Here is an 8569-nt window from a genome sequence, read left to right as displayed (position 1 = left end):
AGTGTTTCCTGTCTGTTCTAATTTTTTTCTGAATTATGACGAAATGATATACTCAAAATTCCCTCTGTAAAAACTTTTGACTCTAATATGTAAAAAAAAATGACAATTTTGAAACTGACTTCATTCAGTGTTTAGATTTTTGTACTAGAAATGTATGCAAATTAGCACATGTCATTAAATAATGCCGTGTTTGCATATTTAAAACTTGTAATACAAAAAATGTCAATGTAATACAAAAAATTTATACAAAGAAAATTAACAATGCAATCAATCAACTGGGTAAGTAAGGTGATAACTATTCATTAATTTTTTTTTTTACCCTATTTACCCGCAGTGTCTCGCCTTAAAAGTAATCATTTTGGAACAAATTAATTTTCTATGTGAAAAATCACTTGAAATATGAGAAAAAGTTTGTATGCACAGTTTTTGTAAGGATGCCAGACATCTGGATGCATTATAGCTTATATGTATGGCTTTTGGAGAACTTTATTAGGCCTGCATTTGGTTAATGAGGGCAAAAACACCTATATGAAGAGTTCATTTGCAAAAACAAAAAACTTGATTTTTTTTTTAACTTTCATAAATAATGTTTTTAATTGTGTTATCGTGTTTTTATTGTGGTAGTTAGTTGTTGTTTTTTTTATTATTATTATTGCTCAAAAAGTTTGGGATCAGTATGATTTTTAATGCTTTTTAAATAAGACTTTTCTGCTCATCAAGGCTGCATTTATTTGATTAAAAATACAGAAAAAATCTTTAATATTGTGAAATGTTAATGCAATTTAAAATAGTGTTTTTGTATTTTAATATACTTTAAAATATAATTTATTCCTGTGATGCAAAGCTGAATTTTTTGCATCATTACTCCAGTATTCAGTGTCACATGATCCTTCAGAAATCATTCTAATATTCTGATTTATTTTCAGTGTTATAAACAGTGTTTTTATTTTTTGGAACCTGTAATACTTTTTTTCAGGATTCTTTGATAAATAAAATGGTAAAAAGAACAGCATTTATTTAAAATAGAAAACTTTTGTAACAATGAACACCTCGTTCAAAGTTTGGGGTCAGTAAATGTATTCTTTCTTTCTTTCTTTGAAAGAAATTAATACTTTTATTCAGCAAGGATGTGTTAAATTGATAAAAAGTGATAGTAAAGACTTATATTGTTAAAAAATGCTGCTCTTTTCAACTTTTTATTCATCAAAGAATCCTAAAAAAAGTATCAAAGGTTCCAAAAAAAAACATTAAGCAGCACAACTGTTTCCAACATTGATAATAAAAGTAATAAATCAGTATATTAGAATGATTTCTAAAGGATCATGTGACACTGAAGACTGGAGTATTCGCTGATGAAAATTCAGGTTTGGAACACAAAATAAATTATATTTTAAAGTATATTAAAATAAAAACTGTTATTTTGAATTGCAATAACATTTTAGAATTTTATTTTTTTGTATTTTTGATTAAATAAATGTAACTGTGATGAGCATAAGAGATAAAAAAAAACATTAAAAATCTTACTGATCCCATACATTGAGCGGCAAAATATATATGTGTGTGTGTGTGTGTGTGTGTGTGTGTGCCCTCATTAAAACCAAATGTAATAAAGTTCTCCAAAAGCTATACATATACTAGGCTATAATACATCCAGATGTCTGGCATCCTTACAAAAACTGTACCACACAAACATATGCTTGTAATAATCATGTATTGTATATGTATTGTATATCAGCCACAAATCGACATACATTTTATTTAGTGTACAACCGCAGCTGTTTTTTCATAATTTTTGATCATTTCTTTGATTACCATTTCAAAGTGCAATAAGCTTGTTTATAGTCATATTTTAATTACATCTTGCATCCCAGCATGTTTTATTGTTGTGTCAGAACTCATTTTGTGACGTAATATAGATTAAATGTGACCCTGGACAACAAAACCAGTCATAAGGGTAAATCTTTTACAAAATTGAGATTTATAAATAATCAGAAAACTAAATAAATGAGCTCTCCATTGATGTATGGTTTGTTAGTATAGGACAATATTGGGCTGTGATACAACTATTTGAAAATCTGGAATCTGAGGGTGCAAAAAATCTAAATATTGTAACATTGTAACATTTGTAAATGTTACTACATGTTTCATAACGTTCTGAGAACATTCAAAAGTAACGTTCATATTCACCTTTTTCTTTAACGCAGAAATAATGGATGAGACATTTATTATCCACTATAGTAAAATATAATCTGAAAACTGGATAAATAAGCTTTTCATTGATGTATTATGGTTTGTTAGTATAGGACAATATTGGGCTGTGATACAACTATTTGAAAATCTGCAATCTGAGGGTGCAAAAAATCTAAATATTGTAACATTGTAACATTTGTAAATGTTACTACATGTTTCATAACGTTCTGAGAACATTCAAAAGTAACGTTCATATTCACCTTTTTCTTTAACGCAGAAATAATGGATGAGACATTTATTATCCACTATAGTAAAATATAATCTGAAAACTGGATAAATAAGCTTTTCATTGATGTATTATGGTTTGTTAGTATAGGACAATATTGGGCTGTGATACAACTATTTGAAAATCTGCAATCGGAGGGTGCAAAAAATCTAAATATTGAGAAAAACACCTTAAAAGTTGTTCAAATGAAGTTCCTAGCAATGCATATTACTAATCAAAAATTAAGTTTTGATACATTCACAGCAGTATCTAGAAATATCTTCATGGAATATGATCTTTACTTAATATCCTAATGGTTTTTGGCATAAAAGAATAATTGATCATTTTGACTCGTACAATGTATTTTTGGCTATTGCTACTAATATACTGTTTTACTTATGACTGTTTTTGTGGTCCAGGGTCATAGTGTAAATTAAAAGCCAACCCTGACTCATTGTGAGCAGGTGTATATTCTGCCCTCTAGTGTTCGTGTGAATCTATTACAGGCTTTAAAGCAAAGCAGCCCAATAATGACCTTTGTAATGTGAAACTCTCTTTGTCTGTGTGTGTTTATGTGTATGTGGGTGTGTCTTTTGGTGTGTTTTTTGCTTTTCCTAAACAGCGTTGTCATTGTTTTATATTTATGTTACATATTAACATAAATAGGATTTCATAGTGTAAAAAACAGAGGAATTAAAAAGGTTCCACATTGAAATCTTTGACTTATTATGGTTTCAAACATTGTGGTGCTTTGGAAAGCTAAGGGCAGCCGAGGGAAATTCTAAGAAATGGTGTTTCCCTCCCTTATCTGGAAACAGGCGACGTTTAGGTGTCGTAACCTGACGTAAACGTGACCAGTTCTTCCACTGCTGTTCCCACATGCTAAAGCCAAACCCATTCGACTCCTTTATTCCTATCCATGAATGAGTGAGAGGCCGGGACAGACGTGAGTCACATGACTCAGGGGGAAGAGGAGCGTCTGTCGTTTTCATGCAAATGTTTTGTTTGTTTATGCTGGACAAGCGCCACGTTCTCAAGCTTTTCAACTCAATGTCATGGATGGCATTAGTCATCAACTGTCCTTCGAATTCATGATGCATAAGAGGCTTTCTCTGTTGTTTTATACTATATGGATCTGCCACATGAACCAGTTTTGCATTAAAATCAAATAAGTTTGCCATTAGGTATAGAAATATTAGGCTATAACATGTCTGGCATCCGTACAAAAATTGGAAACCATAGCTTTCAGCTAAAATTTTCCAGATTGAAAGAGTTTGTTTTCACAATTTGAAAAGTTTATACAAAGGCACCCAGTGAACAGGAAACATTTGTAACATTGTAACATTTGTAAATATTACTATGTTTCAGAACGTTCATACGTATCTACCCTTTTCTTCAATGCGAAAGTAATGAGCGAGACTTCCGGTTCGATATCTGCTATAGAGAAATAAGGAGAGAATAACAACGTGTAAACGGTAATACAAACTACAAACTATCATGTTTATAATTAAAATAATGCATTCAAATAATATGGTATATACCAATTTGCAATATCAAGCATAAACAAGCTGTTTTGTACAGCTAAAAATAGCTAGACGCAAAGGCAAACCCAAAATTGACAAATTGCCACGCCCATACTTATGTGAAAAAAGGTGGATAGCCAAGGGAAAAAAACATTTGTAATACATTAAAAAACTGGGTTTTGACATTTAGAGAACCTATAGATTATATGAATGTGTGTGTTTATTGGCTGCTACAGACTAAAAGTAACAACTTTTGGAAAAACTAAAAACCTAGCAAAATACTACTGAATTAGTACTTGAGTAAGGAATGTTAAAACGCCATGGTAACAACTCACAATAGCCAACAGTATCAATATTCAAACTGTTACAGTTTGTCTCTCATAAAAAGTTGCAAAGTAATGCAATTAGTTACTTTTTCGTGGACCAACGCAACATTGTAATGCATTACTTCTCATAAAAAGTAACAAAGTAATACAATTAGTTACTTTTTTGTGGAATAATGCAACTTTAATATACATTACTTCTCATAAAAATTAACAAAGTAATGCAATAAGTTACTTTTTTATGGAATAATGCAATATGTAATGCATTACTTCTCATAAAAAGTAACAAAGTAATACAATTAGTTACTTTTTTGTGGAATAATGCAACTTTAATATACATTACTTCTCATAAAAATTAACAAAGTAATGCAATAAGTTACTTTTTTATGGAATAATGCAATATGTAATGCATTACTTCTCATAAAAAGTAACAAAGTAATACAATTAGTTACTTTTTTGTGGAATAATACAACATTAATATACATTACTTCTCATAAAAATTAACAAAGTAATGCAATAAGTTACTTTTTTATGGAGTAATGCAATATGTAATGCATTACTTCTCATAAAAAGTAACAAAGTAATGCAATTAGTTACTTTTTTATGGAGTAACGCAACATTAAAGTGCATTGTAATGTAACATTGTAATGCATTCCCTTATGAAAATTAACCATGGTTTTATCATAGTAAAATTGTAGTAACCATGTTTTTTTTTTGGCATATTGACAACCATTTGTATAAACACAGTTCTACTACAAATACCATGAATAAACTATAATTAGTTACCATGGTTTAACTGTTTTGGTTGTATTAGTAAAACCATGGTTAATTTTCGCAAGGGTACTTTTCATAAAAAGTAACAAAGTAGCGCAATCAGTTACTTTTATGGAGTAATGCAACATTGTAATGCATTACTTGTAAAAAAGTAACAAAGTAATGAAGTTAGTTATTTTTTTATGGAGTAACGCAACATTGTAATGCATTACTTCTCATAAAAATGAACAAAATAATGCAATTAGTTACTTTTTTGTGGAATAACGCAACATTGTAATGCATTACTTGCATTACTTCTCATAAAAAGTTACAAAGTAATGCAATTAGTTACTTTTTATGGAGTAACACAACATTAAAGTGCATTACTTCTCATAAAAGTTAACAAAGTAATGCAATTAGTTACGTTTTATGGGGTAATGCGACATTAAAATGCTTTACTTTTCATAAAAAGTAACAAAGTAATGAAGTTAGTTATTTTTTTATGGAGTAACGCAACATTGTAATGCATTACTTCTCATAAAAATGAACAAAATAATGCAATTAGTTACTTTTTTGTGGAATAACGCAACATTGTAATGCATTACTTGCATTACTTCTCATAAAAAGTTACAAAGTAATGCAATTAGTTACTTTTTATGGAGTAACACAACATTAAAGTGCATTACTTCTCATAAAAGTTAACAAAGTAATGCAATTAGTTACGTTTTATGGGGTAATGCGACATTAAAATGCTTTACTTTTCATAAAAAGTAACAAAGTAATGAAGTTAGTTATTTTTTTATGGAGTAACGCAACATTGTAATGCATTACTTCTCATAAAAATGAACAAAATAATGCAATTAGTTACTTTTTTGTGGAATAACGCAACATTGTAATGCATTACTTGCATTACTTCTCATAAAAAGTTACAAAGTAATGCAATTAGTTACTTTTTATGGAGTAACACAACATTAGTGCATTACTTCTCATAAAAGTTAACAAAGTAATGCAATTAGTTACGTTTTATGGGGTAATGCGACATTAAAATGCTTTACTTTTCATAAAAAAGTAACAAAGTAATACAATAAGTTACTTTTTTGTGAAATAATGCAACATTGTAATCCATTCCCTTACAAAAATTAACTATTTTTAATCATAGTAAAACTGTAGTAACCATGTTTTTTTGGCATATTGACAACCATTTGTAAAAACACAGTTTTACTACAAATACCATGAATAAACTATTGTTAGTGTAGCAAAATCTGTAGTTACCATGGTTTAACTATTTTGGTTGTATTTGTAGTAAAACGATGGTAAATTTTTGCAAGGCTTCTTTTCATTAATGCAATCAGTCACTTTTATGGAGTAACGCAACATTGTAACATTACTTTTCTTTAAAATTAACAAAGTAATGCAATTAGTTACTTTTTATGGAGTAATGCAATATTAAAGTGCATTGCTTTTCATAAAAAGTAACAAAGCTTAACCATTTTTTTTGCCGCACAGACAACCATTTTGTATAAACACAGTTTTACTACAAATACCATGGTTAAACTATACTTAGTGTAGCAAAATCTGTAGTTACCATGGTTTAACTATAGTAACCATGGTTTTTTGGTTGTATTTGTAGTAAAACCATGGTTAATTTCCACAAGAGTACAAGTAACGCAATCAGTTACTTATTATGGAGTAAAGCAACATTGTAATACATTACTTTTCATTAAAATTAACAAAGTAATCCAACTGATTACTTTTTTGTGGAACAATGCAACATTAAAATGCATTACTTTTCATAAAAAGTAACAAAGCTTAACCATGTTTTTTAGCCGCACAGACAACCATTTGTATAAACACAGTTTTACTTCAAATACCATGGTTAAACTATAGTTAGTATAGCAAAATCTGTACTGTACTTACCATGGTTTAACTATAGTAACCATGGTTTTTTGGTTGTATTTGTAGTAAAACCATGGTTAATTTTCACAAGAATACAAGTAACGCAATCAGTTACTTATTATGGAGTAACGCAACATTGTAATGCATTACTTCTAAAAAGTAACAAAGCAATGCAATTAGTTACTTTTTTATGGAGTAAAGCAACATTGTAATACATTACTTGTCATTAAAATTAACAAAGTAATCCAATTGATTACTTTTTTGTGGAACAATGCAACATTAAAATGCATTACTGTTCATAAAAAGTAACAAAGCTTTACCATGTTTTTTAGCCGCACAGACAACCATTTGTATAAACACAGTTTTACTTCAAATACCATGGTTAAACTATAGTTAGTGTAGCAAAATCTGTACTTACCATGGTTTAACTATAGTAACCATGGTTTTTTGGTTGTATTTGTAGTAAAACCATGGTTAATTTTCACAAGAATACAAGTAACGCAATCAGTTACTTATTATGGAGTAAAGCAACATTGTAATGTATTACTTCTAAAAAGTAATAAAGCAATGGAGTTAGTTACCTTTAATGGAATAATGCAACATTGTAATGCATTACTTCTAAAAAGTAACAAAGTAACGCAATTAGTTACTTTTTTATGGAGTAAAGGAACATTGTAATACATTACTTGTCATTAAAATTAACAAAGTAATCCAATTGATTACTTTTTTGTGGAACAATGCAACATTAAAATGCATTCCTTTTCATAAAAAGTAACAAAGCTTAACCATGTTTTTTAGCCGCACAGACAACCATTTGTATAAACACAGTTTTACTTCAAATACCATGGTTAAACTATAGTTAGTGTAGCAAAATCTGTACTTACCATGGTTTAACTATAGTAACCATGGTTTTTTGGTTGTATTTGTAGTAAAACCATGGTTAATTTTCACAAGAATACAAGTAACGCAATCAGTTACTTATTATGGAGTAAAGCAACATTGTAATGTATTACTTCTAAAAAGTAATAAAGCAATGGAGTTAGTTACCTTTAATGGAATAATGCAACATTGTAATGCATTACTTCTAAAAAGTAACAAAGTAATGCAATTAGTTACTTTTTTATGGACTAAAGCAACATTGTAATACATTACTTGTCATTAAAATTAACAAAGTAATCCAATTGATTACTTTTTTGTGGAACAATGCAACATTAAAATGCATTACTTTTCATAAAAAGTAACAAAGCTTAACCAAGTTTTTTGCCGCACAGACAACCATTTGTATAAACACAGTTTTACTTCAAATACCATGGTTAAACTATAGTTAATGTAGCAAAATCTATAGTTACCATGGTTTAACTATAGTAACCATGTTTTTTTGGTTGTATTTGTAGTAAAACCATGGTTAATTTTCACAAGAATACAAGTAACGCAATCAGTTACTTATTATGGAGTAACGCAACATTGTAATGCATTACTTATAAAAGGTTACAAAGTAATGCAGTTAGTTACCTTTAATGGAATAATGCAACATTGTAATGCATTGTTTACGACTAACTATTAGTGTAATCCTGGAGGACAGGGATGTGTTTTGTTTTCATTTGGATGTAAAGGCAGGA

The sequence above is a fragment of the Garra rufa genome, chromosome 22, assembly GCF_049309525.1.
Source record: "Garra rufa chromosome 22, GarRuf1.0, whole genome shotgun sequence".
In the NCBI taxonomy this organism is placed as follows: domain Eukaryota; kingdom Metazoa; phylum Chordata; class Actinopteri; order Cypriniformes; family Cyprinidae; genus Garra; species Garra rufa.
This window is presented reverse-complemented; position numbering follows the sequence as displayed.